The 22,379-nt window shown below is 40.6% G+C and overlaps 1 protein-coding gene across 7 annotated transcripts in view; it reads left to right on the forward strand.

The window, feature by feature from the left end:
* The window catches only part of LRRC8D (leucine rich repeat containing 8 VRAC subunit D), a 117,848-nt gene that overhangs the window by 92,362 nt on the left and 3,107 nt on the right, over positions 1-22,379 (forward strand). The window lies entirely within an intron of this gene.

Genomic DNA, 22,379 nt, shown 5'->3' on the forward strand with positions numbered 1-22,379 from the left:
TTGAGGGGAGGCCTGTATTGTATCGGTGGAATTGCTGTCTCAGTTCTGCGTCTTGTGCAATTCAGTTCTGGTTTTACTTCTGCTTGTAACTGTGTTATTAGTGAATAAAATCCCGAGTCATTTAAGCAATACACTATCTCCTCACATGCCATAGTTTATGGAAGGTAGCCATGAGATGTAGGATACTAGAATGCAACATCAGGTTTGATTCTATAACCAATGGCTTCATAATTTAAAATAACGTATTTCCTCTAATGCCAATTAGTTTCATTCCTAATTTAGAGGCAGCGAATGTGTATGGAAGTGTCCATGGTGGTAAGTAGAATTGTGAGAGTATAGTAAATACAGCCCACTCCCTCACTGAGCAGGAATCTTAGCTCTGATTTAAGTCCCTTAGCCCCTCCTTGATTCCTAAAGTAGCTATGGCACTACTCTGTCCACAGTGGGTAATCAGTACATATTGTGCGCTTACAAACTGGCTGGCCCAATTTATTTACTCTGTAAGAATTGCAGTTACAGTTTATAATGAATGAATTCAGAACAAACAGGAAATGTTCGCCACCTAAGTTTAAAGAAGAGTTTATACATTTGGTCAGTCTTCATTAACAACTCCTTCTGAAATAAGTGACATGATGAGACTATAGCACACTTGGTGTTATACAGTAATCCAGTTCTAATCTCAGCTATGCCGTTTCCTTGTTGCAACAGTTCCTTGGTTTAAAAAAAAAGAAGTTGATACTTTTTTTTTCCCCTCTCAGCAGTTTGTAGGGATCGGGTTAGTTGGAATCCGTGCAAGTGCTTTTAAAACTGAGCTGATGATAAAGGCATTAGGTAATCCTGTTATTAAATGGTAGTCAGGTTGTAAATTGATTTCACTTTTAGACTTTGCTCCTTGTGTCTTGAGGCGCAGCTTTTAAACACCAAGGTTTTATCTCCTTTGCCGAAGGGTTTTTTCTAATAATTCATAATATTTGGTGGGGGTGGGATTTAATTTAATTTGAACTAATCTTTAAAACAAGCTGAACAGAGCAGGTATGGGCTGGGAAGGTCAGTCAGTTCTGGGTTTGAATCCTGAGTTACCGTATTTTAACTGCATGATCTTGGTCAAACTCATACTTTCTAAACTTCTCTCAATAAAACCAGGACAGCAAGCCCAGCTGCCTGGCTCAGTTGGAGTGTTGTCCAGAACACCAAAAAGGTTGTGGGTTCAATTCCCGGTCAGGGCACATACCCAGGTTGTGGGTTTGATCCTCCATCAGGGTACATACGGAGGCATCCAGTTGATGTCTCTCTCACATCGATGTTTCTTTTTCTCCCCCCACCTCTCTCTAAAATCAATAAACATATCCTCGGATGAGGATTAAAAAAACAGAACGGTAATGCCGCTGCTCAGGGAGGATGTGACAATTTAATGAGCTCCAGTATGTGAGTGCTTGGTTACTCAATAAGGGATAGTTTTCTTCCTGTCTCCTTCTGTGTATTTGCAATAGTCTGTGTTGAATGATGAGATACAGGCTGAAGTTACCAGTTAAAGACACCAGCAACACATGCCACCTCTCCTCCCTACCTCATCTTTTCCCCTCCATACTACACCAAGGAAATGAGAAGTCAATTAAGCTGCTTCAGGTCACCAACACTCTCCTTAGGAATAATAAATATTTCTTTTCCCACCGTCTTCCCCTCAGTTCTTTTATTTATTATTTTTTAAAATATATTTTTATTGATTTCAGAGAGGAAGAGAGAGGGGAAAGAGAGATAGAAACATCAATGATGAGAGAGAATCATTGATTGGCTGCCTCCTGCACACTCCCTACTGGGGATCGAGCCCAAAACTCAGGCATGTGCCCTTGACTGGAATCGAACACAGAACCCTTCAGTCCTCAGGCTGACGCTCTATCCACTGAGCCAAACCGGCTAAGGCACCTCTCAGTTCTTTTAATGCTTTACCTACAAGGGGGAGTTTCAGTGGGTGAGAGAGCCTGACACTGTGTGGTTTACTTGAACATACACAGAGCTGCTCACTCACATGTCCATGTGCTGTGTTTTCTTTTCACGGTTATATGGGCTGTAGGGTTATTTTTGCAAGGCACCTTTTAAAACAAACTTATTTAGACTTTCCCCCAAAAAAGGACCCTTTAAAGTTTTATGACCGGATAAGTACTATGGTGGTTAGCAAGGTTAATATTTACCAACTTACTGAAGGGAAAAAGCAAACAATATATAGCCAACCTCTGTTTAAGAATTTCTGTAGGATTATGAGTTCTTTCATCTCGGTACCTTTAGTAATAACAGCGTGCCACATACTTGAGCTAGTAGAAGTGTGTTTGCTGTATTGAACTTCATGCTCAAAATAAGAAACAGTCACATGAAAAATACCTCTTTCTCACCCTGCTGTTTTCAACTTCCACCTCCCCACTCCTTTCCCACCCTGAAGCATACCCCTGCCACCAAACCTGCCTCTCCTCCTTGCTTTTGCTTTGTTTTTCTCCCCAGCCAAGTTTCAGGAAGTGAACATTCCCTTTGCCGCTTAATCTTGGCCCACAGCACGCCACGCTTTTTCTCTCAGTGTTTGGGCTGAAGTCTTGAGTGGCATAGCTGCCGTTGCTCGACGCCTTCACTTCCTTGACTAGCTTGTGATACTGCTCACCACTCTTCCTTAAGTGTTGGCCTCTGGTTTCCAGGACAGAGTTCTCTTTCTCCTCCTTGGACCCTTTCTTTCTTCTCTCTTTTCTTTCCTGAATTCTTTTCTTCTTTCCTGTTCCCTGGGAATCCCCAGGATTCTTTGACCTTTCTCTCTGTAGGTCTCCCCTTGGATAATCTCATCTTCCTTCCCTATCCTGAGTAGGCATAAATGTGTCATTCCAGCCTAGACCCTCCCTCTTCAGACTCAACTGACTACTGGGCATCTTTACTTAAATTTATTATAGCTATTCTAATCTTTCAAGCTGAAAAATTGAACTTACCTGGAAGTCATCTTGATTGATGTACCTTTCTCATTCATTTCCCTTCCTCTGGTCTTCCCTCTCTCCAGTCCCTCTTCCATATTCTGGATAGAATTCTTCCTACATTAGAACACTGAACTCATTGCCCCCCTCCTTCAAACCATCCAGAGGTTCCTTATTACCCCATTCTTAACTGGATCTGACAATGTGGCACTTTTCCTGATCCTTACCCGTTTGTGTTCTGGGAAACCAGAGAGTAGTACCTTGCTCTCAAATATTCTGGGATAAGACCCATCTCCATCCTTCCTGACTTCCATAAGCCTCTCAGATGAACCCCTTGTTTACTTGCCCCTATGAAAGTCCAGGCCCCTTCCTTGTCTTTGACACAGCCCTCATTAATGAATTTTCTTGTTGTAACAGCCTGAATAAGATCATCTCCTTAATTGTCAGTCGTATTTTGTCTGTCACAGGTGTTACCTTTAAGTTTTTTTAATAGTTATTATATCACTTTTACTTATGTTACTGATAAAATATAAGTACATTAATTTATTATCTGTAGTAATAAACTATAATGTATGGTTTTAATTAATGTATTTGTTAATATTAGGTATTTATTTTATGTTTATATTTTTCATTATAAGTCCTCAGTAGTGATGAATATTCTTGCATTATAGGTTAAGATTGACAAAATGAGTCTATCCAAATCCATAACAGGCATTTTTTAAAAATATATTTTTATTGATTTCAGAGAGGAAGGGAGAGGGAGAGAGAGATAGAAACATCTTGATGAGAGAATCATTGATCAGTTGCTTCCTGCACACCCCACACAGGGGATTGAGCCTGCAACCCGGGTCTGTGTCCCGACCAGGCATCGAACTGTGACCTCCTGGTTCATAGGTCGACACTCAACCACTGAGCTATGCCAGCCAGTATAGGCATTTTTTTTCTTTGTATTAGTTTAGACAGCATAGTGGTTAGACAGTCATATACTTTATAAAGTATTCCCCTCGATATTTCCAGTACTCAACTGGCACCATACATAGTTATTATAATACTAGAGGCCCGGTGCACGAATTCGTGCACAGGTGGGGTCCCTCAGCCTGGCCGGTGATTGAGGCTGATCGGGGCCGGCCAGCTCGGGGGAGGGACTGCAGGAGGTTGGCTGGCCATGAGAAGTTGGCTGTGGGGGCGCACTGACCACCAGGGGGCAGCTCCTGCATTGAGCATCTGCCCCCTGGTGGTCAATGCACATCATAGCTACTGGCTGGTTCTAACGGCCGCTTAGGCTTTTATATATATACATCATTGACTGTATTCACTATGCTGTACTTAACATCCTCATGACTTTTTTATAACTACCAATCTGTACTTCTCAATCCCTTCACCTTTTTCACCCAGTTCTCTAAACCCCCTTCAACTCTAGCAACCATAAGGCTGTTCTTTGTATCTATGAGTCTGCTTTAATTTTGTTTGTTTGTTTATATTGTTCTTTAGATTCTTCATATAGGTTAAATCGCATGGTATTTGTCTTTCTCTGAATGAAAGAGGCATTTTTACTTCAAACTTTTATTAATTATGTACCAGTTACACTGCTGTAACAGAAACTCCCAAATAAAATGGATTAAATATAAAAATCCAGAAGGGAGCAGCCACAGACTGGCAGGCCTCACATGTAGTTTCTAAGGTTGTGCCTGCTTCCCCATTTTTGCCAGCAGGAAAAAAAAAGAAAGGAAGCCAGATCAAGTAGCCTGAGCTTACAAAGGTTGCCAGGCATGAACAGTCACTTCTTCTCACATCCTGTTGGCCCAGCTTAGTTACTAGGCCATACCTGGTGGCAATGAGGCTGGGAAATGTTATCTCTAGTTGGGCAACAGGGCTCCCATATAAAATGGGTGGTGATGGTAGCAGGTGTCTATTCCCCAAAAGTGGAACGGTAGAATGGTTTCTGGGGGAAACTAAATAGTCTTTATCACAGGAACAAAAAACTCTGTTGATTACAAAGTGATATTGGGAGAAAATGAGTGGTGTTTTTTTAACCCATCCGGACCTACTCCTGAAGGTTTCAGCAGTTGCCATATGTAGGTAATAGGATTCAACATCTCTAACTTTTTTTCCTTTCCAGAGTATGCAACCCAGGGCAATTTATAGCTCTTATCCTCAACTAATTTATTTGTGGTAAACATTGGTGGCCACCTGATACATGAGCATATCTCTAGATTAATGTTTGTAGAATGGAATTTTCCCCTATGCCAGTGGTTCTCAACCTGTGGGTCGTGACCCCTTTGGCGGTCGAACGACCCTTTCACAGGGGTCACCTAAGACCATCCTGCATATCAGATATTTACATTACGATTCATAACATTAGCAACATTACAGTTATGAAGTAGCAACGAAAATAATTTTATGGTTGGGTCACAACATGAGGAACTGTATTTAAAGGGCCAGAAGGTTGAGAACCACTGCCCTATGCTTTCTTGTCATTTATATATTTTCACATTCAGTACAACTTTTGGTATCATTTTGCCACCACCTTTGAAAGGCAGTGTTGACCTATTCTCTCTCTCAGGGGAATTATTTATTTCCTGCCATCTTGTGTTCTTCACTCTTAGATGTGTAAATAAACACACTCAGCCGTGAGCAGCTTCAGCAGTTTCCCACTTTGTACAGTGCTAATATTACCATTTTCTCCTGATGTGGAAAGGTGTGGGAAATGGTTTTGTTGCTTTTAATTCTAAATTTCTTATTAAAAAATAATTGTAAGATGCATGCATGATCAAAGGTCAGCCCCAGTCAGAAAATAGAAAAGACTGTATATACTGCCCTAGCTGGTTTGGCTTAGTGGATAGAAAGTCGGCCTGCAGACCAAAAGTTCCCAGGTTCAATTCTAGTCAAGGGCACATACCTTGGTTGTAGGCTCCTCTCTGGTCCGGGCCCTAGTTAGGGCATGTGCAGGAGGCAACCAATCAATGTGTATCTCTCACATTGATGTTTCTCTCTGTCTTTCCTTCTCCCACTCACTCTAAAAAAAAAATAATCAATGGGAAAATATCCTTGGATGAAGATTAACCAGAAAAAAAAGGGGGGGTGTCTTTACTGAGACATCATCTTCTTTGAACCAATTAGCTGTGAAATAGCTAAGATAGAATGTGTCTACATATTACTTGCCTTAAAAAATGTAGACTTGTGTTTATATATCAGTCTTATACAATGGCATCAGAAAGTTCTAGCTCATGTGACCTATACTTAGGGTGACGTTACCTCCCAGTTTTCCTAGAAGAGTCCCAGTTATACCTTATCCCGGCGTTCCACCTCATTTAGCATTTGTCACTCTCTAAAGTTTTTCAGCTCAGAAATTGAATTTTATGTTTGCTTTTATTGCATATTGCTCGTCTCAGCTATCACAGTGTTCTTGGCATTCATACACCTACTCTGCTGTCACTTTAGATTAGGATGTATTAGGACTATTTACCCTAAGTGATTCTGGGCAGAATAGTGGTTCATGCTCCATCCTTTCCAGAATACTTAAGATAAGCATGGGAAGATCTTTATGCCCTGGGAGGGCAAGGACTCTATCTATCTCACTCTCCTATGTATATATTTTCAGTCCCTATTATATTACCTAAGCAAAATATTTGTTGAAAAGCTTGATGGCTTCATAGCAAAGGTTTGGTGAAGTCTATGATGGGCAAGATGAGTTATCTTCAATTATGCATCCCTAATAACTAACACAATGTGTGGTGTTTGACAATGCATCAGTGAATGAACAGACAGCTACCCTCCATCTTAAATGTTTCTTAGCATTAGCAGCTGCTACTTAATGATTTAGTTCATCAAGAAAGCAGACATTATTATAATTATAGTTCTGATGTGTGCATGTAAAACACACAAATGAGCAAATGTTGTCTTGGTTATAATGATGTTTTTCTGGTGTTGGCTTTCTTGAGGAAGAGAGGAAGATTTAATCACTCCAAAAATTATCACACCTCAGATAGGTAAATTCTGTCACTTAGAAAATTTAGACCTTAGTTTATATCCAATACTTGATACTTCAGTCTGGAATTTCCAATGGTGTGCCATGAGTGGGTACCAGATAGACGGCTGAAACATCTGTTGATTTGGGTGAACCTAAAGCCTGGGCCTGATTGTATTCACTCTCTTCAGTTTATCCAAGAGCCTTTATGAATGTCCTCTTTTCTGTGGGCCATGACATGGGCAGCACTGTTAATTATCTCTACAGTTAAAATAGCAGGCTCTTAAATAAATACATTGGCACTTGAGTATGTAACACATTTTTTCAAAAATGTTATCTTGGGCTATATTTTCAGAATTAAAAAATGTTCATGGATTAGCAGAAAATAAATACCCAAAATTTTCCAGAGTCAAAGATCTTCATGTAATCTGTGAAGAAGCAACTCATCTAAAATAAGTAACAGTATACTGAATTAGACATTATGCTTATTTATATTTGTACCTTCCTAATACAGTGTGTAGGGTTTTACACACTGTAGGTTTTCAATTATGATTCAGAATTACAACTCCACTAATTCTTATTAACTGAGGGAGATGTTATAAGTTAGAACGTAACTGTGGCTCTTTGTGAAAACTCTACTAGTTCATTATAATTTGGAGAAAGGGAAAAGACTGTTAATTCTATACACACCTTAGCTAGTGCAAGGCTTTCAGTTAAACGTCCTATCAGACCTGCTTTTCTAAGGATCATTTATAATTTCCATAGGAGCTGCACAAATAGATGCTAAGTTCTTAGAAACAAGATCAAGTAACTTGAATATGAATAAGACATTCCTTTTTTTATCAAATGCTTTGAAATAGGACAAAAGTGATATTTAGCCAAGTTTACCAATTTATTAATAATTCTAGAATAAGGCTTTGTTTGTATTACTCAAAAAGGCTAACCCTTTGGGGGAATTTTTGGTTAACTATAAGACGGTTTCTAATGCCAATAATAAATTCCACTATAATAGAGATTATATTGTCAAAGGTCGTTAATGATTAAGAGTCCTGATTGTCTTTAATCTCTGCCATAATTGACTGATTCGTTTCTTTATTCTCTTCATGTCCCCTCTTATATTGGTTTTCTTGATTTTTTTATTCTCTCTCTTTTTTTCATTAATTTTTTCCCTTCGAAGACTTCATAGTCCTTCTTAATTTCTATTGCTGCCATGTCCCAAATCCTGGGTTTTCCTCAATTTGAGGAAGTAGTTGGGGTAGGGACACTCCATGAGCATGTCTGCTGTGTGCTCTACAGTATTCTGGGTGCTGCGTGCATCTTGTGACAGTGGAGTTTTATCCCCATCTCATTAATAAGAAAAATAAAGTCCCAAGTTTCCACAACTAGTAATGTGAGACATTATTTGTGTTCCCATTTTACAGATGCATTGGGAAGAGGTGGAGAAGGGATGAAAACGCAGGCAGGCTAACTCCTTCAGTCACATTCTTATCCATTATGCTACCTACTTGTTACGAATTAGAATTCTATTTAAGATTATTAGCTCAGTAAAAAGAGACGCTAGGTTATTTGTGCATAAATTATGCCATTTCTTTTTTTCTTTTTCTTTTTTAAAAAATTTTTTTTAAAAATATATTTTATTGATTTTTTACAGAGAGGAAGGGAGAGAGATAGAGAGCCAGAAACATCGATGAGAGAGAAACATCGATCAGCTGCCTCCTGCACATCCCCCACTGGGGATGTGCCCGCAACCCAGGTACATGCCCTTGACCGGAATCGAACCTGGGACCCTTCAGTCCGCAGGCCGACGCTCTAGCCACTGAGCCAAACCGGTTTCGGCATATGCCATTTCTTGATTATCTTTGTGCAGGTTTAAAACATTTGGTTTTGTTCTCGTAGTTTTACCCCTTATATCTTTGCTAGCCCACTGCTTGGCTATTATTTACTTAGAAAACATAAGTTCATTTTAATATTGACCTAAAGAAAACACAGTAAAGAATTAAACTATGCTGTGTTTCCCTGTCTCCCCTAAAATATACAATGAAGGGGTTTTTTTTTGTTTTTCTACCAGTTTGTGTTTTAGTTTATTCCAGACACCAGATTCTATTAGCATGAATATCACAGACTTTGTAGAATTCTTACGATGTTACAGGCTGGCTTCCTTCTGACTACATTGCACATCTCAAAATGTAGACGAAGACAGAACTGTTTTTTTTGTTTCAAAAGTGTGCTTCACCCCAGAAATACTGTAAAAAGATAGTTATTGATCATCTGTATGTTGATAACCTTAAAGTGGAGATTTTCAACCTTTTTTATCTCATGGCACATACAAACTAGTTACTAAAATTCTGTAACACCCCGGTTAAAAATTACTGCACTAAAGTAATGTTTTTTAAACTATTTAAGCTTATGGACTTCCTACCCAAGCATATGATGGCTTATAAATACAATTTGACTACTTTTAAAGGGGATTTTTAAAATCTTTATTGTTGAAAGTATTACATATGTCCACTTTTTTCTCTCATTAATCCCTTATAATCCCCCAACCCCCGCCCCAGGTTAAAGGGGATTAAAAAAAAATAAGTGATTCAGGAAGATGTGTGAGGAAAAAAGTATTCTAATGAGCTTATGAGGAAAGATTTAATTTCAATAATACCATGTAAATGGATGTAAAAGCACAAGGGTATGGAACAATGAAGTGGAAAATTAAAAGAAATCTTAGAGTCAACCTTTATCTCCTTCACCCTCCTCATACAATCCATTAAGTCCTGTTGTTATTTCTTTAGCCTATTAGCTCATAAATATATCCATTTTACTCCCTTCTTCACCACTCACAGCCATATCTTTACCTCCCATTCTTTGCCCAGAGTAATGCAAAAGCCATTTTCCTAATCTCACATCGTCGTCCCTCACTAACCTTATACTAGGCCCACGGTGATCTTTAAAATAGAGACACAAATCTGATTTTCAGCCATCTGCCATCTCAGCTAAAATACATCCATGGCTTCCCACTGCCCTTAGTTTGAGGTCATCAAAAACTTTCACATGGCTTCCAGGATCCTGAATCATCTCCTACCACACATTCCTCTCACTCCCTAAGCCTTTTCAGTCTCTCACGTGTTCTTTGCTCTCTCTCTCTCCACAGAGTTTTTGGACATTATAGTCTTGCCTACCTACCTTTCATTCTTCACACCTCACTTCAGTCGTGACTTCCTCTCAGATCTAGAGGAAAACCCCTGTTATCCGCCTTCAAAATACCATGCAAGCAGGGGAAGGTCTGGGTTTTCTGGCTCTGAAATTGGAGAGTTCTCTTTAAGAAAAGAAACACAAAGTTACAGATAGAACGTAGGTGCAGCCCTGGCCACCTGGCTCAGTTGGTTGGATCTTTGTCCCATGCACCAAAAAGTTTTGGGTTTGATTCCCGGTCAGAAAACATATCTAGGTGGCAGGTTAGTTCCCCAGTAGGGGTGTTTACAGGAGGCACCCAGTCAATGTTTCTCTTTCTCTTTCTCTCTCTTTCTCTTTCTCTCTCTCTCTCTCTCTCTCTCTCTCTCTCTCTCTCTCTCTCTCTCTCTCAGCATATCCTTTAGGTGAGGATTGTAAAAGAAAGGTACAGGGCCTTGAAGGGGGCCTTTGCAAGAGAGGGGTCCTGAAGTTGAATCTTCTTCCATTGCACAGCTAATCTGCCTCTGTCTGTCCCTCTTCTTGGTACCTCTTCTCAGTTGACCATTTTATATATTCAGTTCCTGAATATTTCCCACCCTACACTATGCAGTCTGTGAGAAAGGAAATGTGTCTCAGTTTGCTCACCGGGTTTTCTCCAGGAATTTGCATCGTGTTTACACTTGAGTATACGGTATATATTTTATGGATGGAGGGATGAGTAAGTGACTAACTAAATGAAGACTCGGGCTAAGGGTTAGGCTTATATTGTCTGCATAAAATTTAGCTGAATATCTTGGAAGCCAAAAGTAAGTGGAGAACATCTGGATTCCATGGCTCTTTATAACAATACATCACAAAAGACAAACTTCTCTTAGCACCAAGTGGTCAAGAAGAGTTTTTATCCGGTTCTTGTATATAAAACGGCTTCTTCAACGCGATGAATAATAACAGCAGCCAAATTTATTGAGCACTTACCAGGTTCTGGGCACTTGCTCAACACTTGGATACGGTATTCTGATTTAAGTGTTTATTGACTCCAATAAACTGTGCACACAGAGTTAGATACGGTCAGAACTTTTGCGAAAGGGCAGGAAACTCCGTGAGGACAAGGAGAAGGAAGGCCCGAGGCTCTGGCAGCTTCCCTGTTGCAGGGAGTCTGCCTCTCTGAAGCGCTGCCCCCCCCATCCCCACCCCCCCAACACACACACACACACACACACACACACAGGTCACCTGGCTGTGTGCTAAAATGGTGCTGGTCAGATCGTGGTCTTATCTTCTTGTGAGGGTGTGCCCAAACTTACCTTTGTCTTTTTGTTTTCTGGTAGAATGTTTCATTGTGAGCCAAACTGCATGCAGATGGTCTATCAGAATGAGTCTCCTTCAGAATAACCTATTTCAAAGAGTTGTATAGCATTGTCCATCTGGACATTGAAGAATGCCTGTCAGAGCTGATCATTTTGATTTTGGCATAATTAATAGTGACCTTATATGTCACTGTAATTGATAGTGACAGTATTTGGCTCACAAGTTCAGTGCCTTCTGTACATTCTCCTAGAATGCTGTTATAGGTCTGGGAGATTTATTCTCTTACAGACCTTTATTAAGTGCTTGTCCTTTGCCAGGCCCTGGGACATGCAGATGCAGATAAAAGAAACTCTCCTCCCTTTAGGTTAGATATTTACACCCAGGTGGAGGGAGAAAGGGAGACAGGCAGATGGGGGGCTCAGTTCGGCAAGGCTCAGGAGCAGCCATTGTCTAACCCTGCATTTGTTTTCAGTCCTAGGCTAGGATCTCCTAATATCTGCCAAGTATTAGGAGACTTTTTAACGAAATTTGCTACTTATCCAAGGTATGTTGTTTCGATATCTGAGTATCTCTTACTAACTCTGAGAAGTTTTTTTGAGGGTTAGTAAGATGAGCACCAGGGCAAGGTACTCAGGTGCTTTCTAGCAATCTTTACAAACTAGGAATAAGGACTGCGGGGCTCTTGGTGGTGCGTATGCAGAGCAGATATATATCCACGGGAAGAGAATGTGGCAAACTCCCCGGGACCATGGGAAGTTGCTTAGGATGTCAGGGAGCTCCATTCCGGTTCACTTTTTTTAGCCCAATTTCAGACCTGTGCCAGTCATACTCTAGAGAAACCATATTAAAGGTACGAAAACTTAAAAAGGAAAATGGTCTAAGTTTTGATCTAAGATGTTTATCATACAGATGGAAAGAAGCAGGGAATTTAGAAATGCAAAGCTCCTCTTAGAAGTTCCACTAGCTGCCTCGAAAACTGGTTGAAGATAGTTGGGATTATAAAGGGCTGACCCAAGGCTTCCCTGTGAATTTGGGGTGGCGTCTCTGAAGCCTTGTTTGTTTGTTTCTTGGGTGTTGTTGTTTTTAACCCTCACCCGAGGATATTTTTCCATTGATCTTTTAGAGAGAGTGGAAGAGAGAGAAACATCGATGTAAGAGAAACACATTTATTGGTTGCCTCCTGCACGTGCCCTGATCAGGGCCCTGGCTAGAACCCGGGACCCTTTGGTCTGTAGGCCGAGGCTCTATCCACTGAGCCAAACCAGCTAGGGCTTCTCTGAAGCCTTGAATAAGGTCCATTAGCTGCCAGCTCTCTTTTTAGGGGCTAATCAGACCATTGCCTATTATCTCCGTCTGAATATTTCCTCTAGGCTGCTTCCCAGTAAGGACAGCTATGATTTATTATTATTATTATTATTATTATTATTATTATTATTATTCCTTCTCTTATTTCTAGAACCTGTATCTAGCACATAGAGGATACTCAGTAAATATTTGTGGAAGGAAATGAAGTTTCTAGTAGGGGTTAGATATGTAGGTACTGAAGCATTTGTGAAATTTTGTTGGCCAGAGTTCATGGTAAGAGAATGCTAGTATAACTTATACAAGAAACTTTGGTATGTGGAATAAAACGTGGAAGCCATTGATTTAGAGGCTTTTTTGTATTGTTTCATGAACAGGGTATCATTTTCTAGTTCTGAAATGTGGGTCATCACTTTTAGAATTCAGAAGAAAAAGCAAGAACATTCGCAACAGTGTATTAACACATTTTTATTAATTCCCAAGCTGTTCTGTCTTAGATCTACTGAAATGTATTTACAGTTCTATTCCTTAGCTTTGAGGTAAATTTGCTCCATGAATAGCAGTAATCTAGGGGAGAACCCCCAAATAGGTACTAAAATACAAACACTAAAATATACTTTTGTGTAAAGCTATTTTTATATTTCACAAGTTCTGAATTTGCTATAGTCCTCTACTTTCGGGTATTGAATGGATTTATAAAAAGCTTTTAAAGATTAGCAAAATGGGTGCATTTTGCCCAACGTGAAATCTGCTTTTGGTAGATTTTATGAGAAGTGCTTTGTAAAATCTGGGGTGTTTTTCTCTAAACATTTTTTTCCATTATTTTTGAGGTATCTAAACCAAAGTAGTATTAGAAGAAAGCTATTTTTAAAGTACAATTTTTTATCATAATCTTTCAAAAGGAATAATACTAGTGAATTCTTTCATGTGTATATAGAATTATATCAACTATAGAACACCTTGCATAATTATAATATCCATAACTGCTAATACTTATATAATACCAGTAATACAGAGCTCTTTTGGAAAAAGCTGAATTATTCATTCTAATTTTGCATCTGAAGCATTTATTTTTTTACCATATGAATTATTAATATCTGAATTGACTATGGTGGGTATGTATGCACATACATGTGTGAGAGTGTGTGTGTGTGTGTGTGTGTGTGTGTGTAATGTGTTTATGCTTATGTGTATATTGAATGTTGAGAAAGGGTTATTTATAGGGATGATGTAATTTATTACCTTTTTATGAGTTTGTTCTCCTTTGGCTTACTCAGTGAAGGATTTGAGAATTTGATCCTCACCAATCTCTTGGGTCTTCTCCCATTTGCTCAGTTTGTCCTAAAAGGCCGATTTTAGAAAGTGAAAATTGATTGAGTAGGGAACACATACCTATGTGGAAAAATTTATGTATTAGATTGTTTAATCAAGCTATTTGCTTCTTTATACCCTAAACTCTTTTCTTTAAATAACATTTCAAAGCCATTTTTCACTTCCTTTTTTAAATAGGGTTATTAAAAGCAACCTCCTAGTGCAGCTGGGACTAATTTTTTTTTTAAGATTTAAAATAAGTGATCATATTTTTCTGTTTAGGTGCTAGAATTTTGCTGCATCTCAATAAACTCAATATGTTTTCCAATGGACACTAAGTTACCCAGATTTATACTGCTAGTAAACGTGAGCAAAGAGATTTGAATCCAAATCTCTTTGGCATCAGAAGTTCTCTCCTCTTTCTAGTATAATTTGCCACATCCCGAAAAAACGTAATTTTAACTGAAATATTTTTGAAAGAATTAAATTGAACACACAGTTTCATTGTCAACCATTTATTTCAGGATTACTTCTATGAACATAGTGCTACATGTTAGTTCAAAATTCAAGAAATTGGCCTACTCATCAGTTAAAGACTGATTAAAATGGCGTGCTTTTCTCCTCAGAGATTCTTTTTCTGCCATCAGAATTCAGCAAACATCTTGAGGGGGGTCTACTTTGTGTCAGACCGTGAACTAGGTGTTCTCAATACATGACCCTGTAAGGTGAGCGTTGTCAAGATTTTATAGATGAGGCATGCATACTCAGTGAGGATAAGTAAAATGCTAAAAAAAATCTTTCAGAACTGGTTCAATATAATTATAACAACAAAGCAATCATTTAAAAACATATTAAAAGTTAGCATGTAGTCTGGCATGAATATCTACAAGCCCTATCTACTTTCACTATCCTATTTCTGTTGAAAAGGCAGTTTAAGCAGTAAAATAAAGATTAACATCTAGCTTTTAAACTTTTAACAGCTTCATTTGGATAATGGATATACCATAAAAGTGTGTTTTTAGTATATTCATGGGGTTATCCAACCATCATAGCATCAGATTTTGAACTTGGCTGTTGGTTATTGGTTTATTCCATTATTAATGGCCATACTTTGTGATAAGAAAACAGAATTATATATCATAAAAGAATTTAGATTCAATCTCTGATTTTCTGATTCATCCTTGGCCAGCCAAAGTCCAGTAACTTCCCCCTTTCAGGTCTAGTATAAAAAGCATCCTTGACTTCCTTGAAAAATGTTTGCTTGCAAGAAAATTAAGCTGGTTTTCACATGTGCCATAGAATGTGAAATCCACTTCCTGGTAACATAATTCTTTAAGTTCTTTGCAACAGAGATATTATAAAGGAGAACCCAAAGAATGTCTGCAGTTAATATATACTAAGTGTGCCTTCCTCAAGTTAACAAAATAAATAAAAAGATACCCAGATAACCATTTATAGTCATTGTGGGGCCTGATTCACTAAAGAGGTCCAACCTTAAGATACAGGATTTGGAAAGCTAAATACTGGTCTGCTCTCCCCTTGACTTTCATGTTAGAAAGTCACTTGAGGATCATAACGTACTTAATATACTATGGTATATGGATATATTTAATATACTTTGTACACGCACTCATACAAAAGCAACTTTTATTTTCAAAGTGCTGTGTTTTTAATTCCGCTGATGGTTGAAACACGCCCTGGGAGGTAGGAAGTTTTTATCCAGCTTTTGATGAGTCAAATAGGATAACACACATTAATTGAAGTCCCTTGTTAGAGATAAGAGCTTGTCAGTGGCTGACATTGCAGAAAAGTACCGGTTTCCTGCCTTAGGGCCCCCCCAGCACTTCCTTAAGACTGCAGGTAAATCATCCATGCCTTAGTTTCTATCTATTGATGTACCCACAAAATGTGATGTCTGTACAAGGACATACTACACTAACATAGTGTGGTAACATTAGAACATCCATTGGGTGACTTTGTGATAGAGAAAAAGACTGGGAGATGAAAGGTTCTGTTCGCTCTCACTTAATTAGCTTAGGGAGGTCATTTAAGCTGTTTGTGCCTCAGGTCTCTTCATACTATTGGGCAACAGTAAAGCCTAATTCACTCAGTTTCTATAACACATAATTTCTTTCCTGACTGTATGCCTTGGCACTTGCCATTTTTTTCTGCCAAAATTGTATTCCTTACCTTCCCCATGACCCCATAAAGATCCCCCTCCTTCAGGTGTCAGCTTAAAAACCATGTCTCTGTGAAACCCTCCCAGTTACCAAATGCAGACATAGGTTTGCCCAGTCCTATGCCTCTCCTGCACTTTGTATTAGCCAGGTCAAAGTGACTTTCTTACCATGTTGGAATAGCACGCTTAACTGCTTTTCACCTCCCATTAGACTGGGGGGCTTGCTGAGGGCAAGGGCTAGGCTACATCATTTCTGTATTCCCCACCATGGCAACCAGCTCATGGTTTTCTTGAGTTCTGAGTGAATATCATGAAAGGTTGTCCTGGGGAAGGTGATGATTATATAACTTAATTTCCTTGTGTCCTCAAAGCTAAGCATTACATGAGAAGGTCAGTCCTTCAAACAGCCACTGTATGACTGTGTGGTAGAGAGAAAGACTGGGAGATGAAAGGTTCTGTTAGCTCTCTCACTTAATTAGCTGAGGAAGGTCATTTAAGCTATTTGTACCTCAGGTCTCCTCATACTATTGGACAATGATAATGCCTAGTTCATTCAGTTATTGTGAGAATACGTTGAGATATTTTATAGGAAAGTAATTTGCAAACTGAAAGCACTGCTAACATGACAAGTAAAGAAGAGACACAGTATAATCCGGTAGAAAGAACATGTCGTTTGGCCTTAAATGAGATTTTAAGTCCAGACTCCACCACTAATTATTTGACTTCCACAACTTAACTCCAGCGAGTCTATTTCTTTATCTGTCAAGGGAAAGTAATAACGCCGTGGCAGCTATTACTTCATGTTGTGAAGGTCAGATGGAATTCAGGCAGAGTTCCACTTGCGTTCCATCTGAATATATTCACCTGTGAGCAGCCGGAGCTTTTGTACCTTGTCCATGCATACCTCCACGCCTCTTTCTGCGTCAGCTTCAGTTCCTTGTCCTCCAGAGAGAGCAGGCCTCTTCTCTTGGGCTGGAGAGATAGACAGCAAGGGAGATGCCACCAGAGGACGAGCACAGACTCCCTGACCTGTGACCCCAGCCAGCCTGGGTGTACCTTGGGATGGCGGTGAGGCAAAGGCATTTTATAAAAGGAACACACCCATGTGCATGTAACCAGATCATTGAGTTTCATCGCTGCCCGATATTCCATTTTGTGAATATTCCACATTTTATTTTCTATTCTACTGTTGATGGGCATTTGGATAGCTTCCAGTTTAGGGCTGTAGCAAACGGTGTTACTGGGAATGCTTGATTAGTATATGTATTTCTCATGGGTCTATACTTCACAGTAGAACTGCTGGGTCATAGAATATGCATATGTGCAATTTTAGTAGATACTGACCCAAAGTTTCCCAATATGGTTACACGAGTTCACACTCTCACCATCAGTGTTTAAACAGCGGTTCTCAACCTGTGGGTCACGACCCCTTTAGGGGTCGAACGACCCTTTCACAGGGATCGCCTAAGACCATCAGAAAACGCATATATAATTACATTACAATTCATAACAGCAGCAAAATTACAGTTATGAAGTAGCAACGAAAATAATTTTATGGTTGGGGGTCACCACAACATGAGGAACAGTATTAAAGGGTCGCAGCATTAGGAAGGTTGGGAACCACTGGTTTAAGAGTTCTGATTGCTCTGCAGCCTGGCCAGCACTTGGTATTATCTGTCCTTTTAATTTTAGGAGTTCTGGTGGATTTTATAATATTGCATGGCGTTTTGGAAATAGGACCATTCCCTCAGCCCAAAACCTAAAACTAACTTTTAATACATTCATTTTCAGAAATGCAGAATGCACAAAAGCAGGGGATTATATTAGATGTAAAGTTCCTTTTACAGTGGTTGTTACATAGAAGGAAGATGATAAATGATAGCTGCTTCTTTTTCTTTGTGTCCTCAAAGCTAAGCATTACAGCAGATCACCATCACTAAACGCCCTCTCTGTTTTCCAGGGGAGAGTAGGGCATGGTGTATACAAAGGCAATAAGACATAGTGTCTGCTCCCGGAGGCTCCAGATCTCATTGAGGAGACAACATTGGAACAGGTTATTATTAGATAGATTGATAGGAGCTTGGAGAAGGAGGCAGTGCTTGAGCTGGAACTTGAAGAATAAGTAAGAGTTGGGCAGAAAGAAGAAGGGGATTGGGCTGGAGGAGTTGGCAGGGGCTCGCACCCTTGGTGGGGAGTGCAGAGTAGACAGCATGCTGGAAGAGGGGCCCCCCTAAGGCCATGGTCTTCAGAAGCTGGGCTCTGTTGTTCGGCTCTTGACACCTTTGGGATGTGGGGGGCTGAGATGGCAACTGTTGGGGGTTTGGTGTGAAGTTACAGTATTCTACTACTGTGTTCTCTGCCCCCGTCTTTTACCTCTTTCTTCTTCCTCTGGGAAAGTGGTCAGCCCTCCTCCTTTCTCTCCTGGAAACAAAGCCTGTCCCGAATGTGAAGTGTTTGAAAACCACCATCAAAGCTTTGACAGCTGTACAGTGTCACTGGTTACAGGGACCCCACAATGTCTCTGCTGTGGGGTCCTTTAGCTATTTGTTCTTATTCTGAGGCCTAGCTCGGAGTTTTTATTCTTGTGTGGGCCCAGGTTGCTTTGTGGTGGCAATGAAGTTGAAGAAAATGCTCTTCTGTCCAATACCCTATGGAGATAGTTAATAAATGTTCTTGAGGAATGTTGATCATGATGATGATAATGCTGAATATGATCGCCAGGAGTTCATGCATTCTTTCATCAGTTGTGTCGGGCATTGCTACATAGCAATAAAGAAGAGGAACATGGTCCCTGCCCTCAGTGAATTTGTCATCTAGTAGGGGTCAGACAGGTACACAGTTGGTTCTACCACAGAGTGATAAGGGCTGTGATGGGTGGAGGTGCAGAGAAACACCTCACCCAGACAGGGGGTCGGGGAGGGCTTCCTGGGAAAAGCGACAGAAACCTGACAGCCTCAGAGAGGAGAGTGGGAAGGGAGTGTTCCAGGTAGAGGAAACAATATGTAGGAAGAATGGCTGGTTGGAAAAACTAGAAGAAGTTACCAACCTAGAGCAGAGAGTCTGGAGAGGAGAGGGGTTTTCATCAAAGGACCAGCAGCAGGTGGAAGGTGGGTTCAAGGCTGGAGGCAGAGAAACCAGTTGTAATAATCAAGGCTTAATAGATAAGTAACCAACATTCTCAGTACAGTGACTTTGAAAATTCCTTGCTCCCTCAGCCTCCAACCCAAATACCTTGGCTTCTCTAGAGTCCAGTACAGCTATTTGAAGAGTGAAGAAAAATCCCATTAGAAAGAAATAGGTGCCCCCCCCCCCCAATCTATTTTCTCCAGCATCCATATTGACGGACCTTTAAAACTGTGGTTCCTGGTGTGACCATATGAAGTTTTCTTTTTTGCAAGGAATACACCAGTGTGAGGTGTGTTCTCCAGTTTCTGTACATGAAGCAAGAACTCATTCTGTAACCTCTGGCTGAGTGCAGTGTTGTACTTCTAGATAGGGACTAACGAGCTCACATGGCACGTGGTGGAACTGTTCCTCATTTAAATTGGCCCACCGTGCCTTCTCATAGCCTTGCTTCCTGCTTAAGTTCCCAACCCACTCATAAGCAAGATTCCTGTGGGGATGTTATCTGCCACTTACTCTACTGAGGTACACGTATTTCTTTTCTTTGTTCCACCTCTATAGTAATTTCTTACAAAGACTGGGTGCCAGGCATTTCACACATAAGCCCTGAAGTCTGGAAATGAAATTCCTAGCAATTTTCAGAAAATATAAGTACAACTCAGTAGTTGAGATGTGTTCAGAGTTCTTGGGTTTGTGTTTACCTGAGTACATAAAAGATATTTCACTTAAAAAAAAATAACATCAGAATTGCTATTATAATGAAAAAGATGTTTGTTGTCTTTTATTAAGAAACTAGTAGCCCATCGCGTGATATCATGCGCAGTAGGCCACCCACCGCTTCCGCAGGAGCTGGTGGGAACCGCAGCGCATCGCCGGGAGCCACGCTGCTTCCACGGGAGCCGTGCGGCTTCCGCAGGAGGCAGAAGCGAGCTGCCGGCAACCACGGGAAACGGGAGGGAGCTACACTGCTTCCGCAAGAGGTGGGCCGGCGGTCTCCTCTCTGGGCCTGCGCTCGGCCATGGAGGCTGCGGGCTGGCCCCGCTGTCCCTGTCCGTGTCTGCTCCGTCTCTGGGGGTCCAGCCTGAGCCAGGGCGTCTCTGGGGGGCCAGCCTGAGCCGGGGTGCAGTGGCTCACCGGCCCCCGTCTGTCTCCATCTCCGCTCCAGGCCTCACCAGCACACGCAACCTCCTCCTGTCTGGTTGTGACCCGTTACAGCGTCCTGGCCTAATTTGCACATTTCCTCTTTATATGTATAGATACTATGCACCTGCTCTGCAAAGTACTAGTTGTGTGGGAAAGTTTCAGAGAAAATAAGGCATAATATAAAATAGAACAAGCAGAATAAAAGTGCTAATGCCACCACTCTCCATTTTGTCATTCCAGGAGAGACACCAGTAATCAGTCATAATGCTGTTTCCCATTGAAGCCAGGGTCAGGCTCAGAATTCTTTTCTACATGGCACTTGGGGCAACTTTTGCATGCATAGATAAAAATCTATCTTCTGTCCTTTATTCAAAAAATAAGTGCATTCCCAGAATCTTGGGTACTCTCCTTGCTTTTTAACTTTTTGTTTTATATTAGTTATATACTAGTAAATCCTTTTTTATATGATTATTGGAACCTGAGAACTTCCTGAGAAAGCAGAATGGGGTAATGTTGCTTTTCAAGAAGTTGAAATTTTCAAATTCAAGAAGATATAATTTGTTTTCCGTCCATGATTACAGAAGCCCAGTCCCATTACTTGTCACTATAAGCATTATGTTTTTCTTGGTTACTTCCAGAGGGATTGTCCCTGTACCATGTTATTTGTATAACCAGTTTCAGGACTGTAATGCTGGCAGCCGTTAGTAAATGGCGCCCACATTTTTTAGTGTCCTGGCACCAGGATTCTCTTCCTTACTGCTGGGGCCATCAGCGTTGGCAGAGATTAAAGGTCTCATTAGTCCTGACTTAGTGCCATCGCTGATCATTCCTGCCCACCTGTGTTTTTGGCCCTCTTCTCATTCCACATGTTTTCCATTGGTGCTACAAGGGCCAGAGTTTCAGCTGCATATATTGATAAATCTCAAGTATATAGACTAAGACTCCTCTTACACTCTAGACCAGCCGTGGGCAAACTACGGCCCGCGGGCCGGATCCGGCCCGTTTGAAATGAATAAAACTAAAAAAAAAAAAGACCGTACCCTTTTATGTAATGATGTTTACTTTGAATTTATATTAGTTCACACAAACACTCCATCCATGCTTTTGTTCCGGCCCTCCGGTCCAGTTTAAGAACCCATTGTGGCCCTCCCAAAAAGTTTGCCCACCCCTGCTCTAGACCCTTAATTTCAGCCATCCGTGGGACATTTCCACCAGGGTGGTAGGAGCTAATGTAAAGAGCTAACAAATACTTGTGGCCAGAGGCTGTGCTAAGAGCTTTACAATCATGTCTTAATTTAAGCTTTCCAGCAACCCTTAGCAGTTATCATCCCCTTGTTACAGATGAAAAATATAAGGCCTAGAGAATCACACCATTCGTATGTGGTAGGTCTGGGACTGGTACACAGGCTACCCAGAGTTTAATGGTATTTACAGACTCTTCATTTTGGCTTGTACAGTAGAAATCATCCCACCCCTCTACCTAAGAACTTCAGTCTCAACCTTAAATCAGTCCAGTCCACAACAGATACCGTCCTGTTCTCATATCCTTCTCCAAGGTCCAGTAAGTTACAGGTCTTCCAATTCTGTCTCCTAAAAAAAAAAATAGCTCTCCAATTTCTACCCCCTGCTTTCTACTGTAACCACCATAGACCTTGTGCAGACTATCATTATTTCTTACCTAGAAGGCAGTTTACTCTCCCCCCACCCTTTTTTTATCCTTGTGGGCTAGGAGAAAAGAACTGGTACAACAAACCTCTCTTTTTCTCAGTGATCTTCCTTTTTTTTAAAAAAATACATATTTTATTGATTTTTTACAGAGAGGAAGGGAGAGGGATACAGAGCCAGAAACATCGATGAGAGAGAAACATCAATCAGCTGCCTCCTGCATGCCCTTGACCGGAATCAAACCTGGGACCCTTGAGTCCACAGGCCGACGCTC

The sequence above is a fragment of the Myotis lucifugus genome, unplaced genomic scaffold (genome assembly GCF_000147115.1).
Source record: "Myotis lucifugus unplaced genomic scaffold, Myoluc2.0 scaffold_110, whole genome shotgun sequence".
Lineage (NCBI taxonomy): Eukaryota > Metazoa > Chordata > Mammalia > Chiroptera > Vespertilionidae > Myotis > Myotis lucifugus.